The sequence below is a fragment of the Arachis duranensis genome, chromosome 9 (genome assembly GCF_000817695.3).
Source record: "Arachis duranensis cultivar V14167 chromosome 9, aradu.V14167.gnm2.J7QH, whole genome shotgun sequence".
In the NCBI taxonomy this organism is placed as follows: Eukaryota; Viridiplantae; Streptophyta; class Magnoliopsida; order Fabales; family Fabaceae; genus Arachis; species Arachis duranensis.
The window spans coordinates 100,335,227-100,335,629 of NC_029780.3; positions in this window are offsets into that span (position 1 = coordinate 100,335,227).

Sequence of the window (403 nt, forward strand, 5' to 3'; positions counted from 1 at the left end):
AGAGAGAGAGAGAGAGAGAGAGAGAGAGAGAGAGTGTATATTATTGAATTTGTAAAAAGTAATTACTAATTAGTAAAACGTTTTTTCATGGAGATTGGATTAATGAGAACCGTAGAGAATGGACTATATGTGTGAAATAACCAACAAATTAAAGTAATAATTCGTGCGGGATAAGCAAGCCCTTATATAGATCTAGTAAGTTCGTCTCTATTTACTCATTTCCACGTGTGATGGCTATAGTTTTTAATATTACATGATTAATAAAATTTATTATTTTTAATTAATATTTAATTAATAAAAATATTTTTATATTAAACTTTAATAATATAAAAATAAAATATTAATTAATATTAATAAAAATATTAATTTTTTATTATTTCTTTTAATGAATATTCAATTTTAG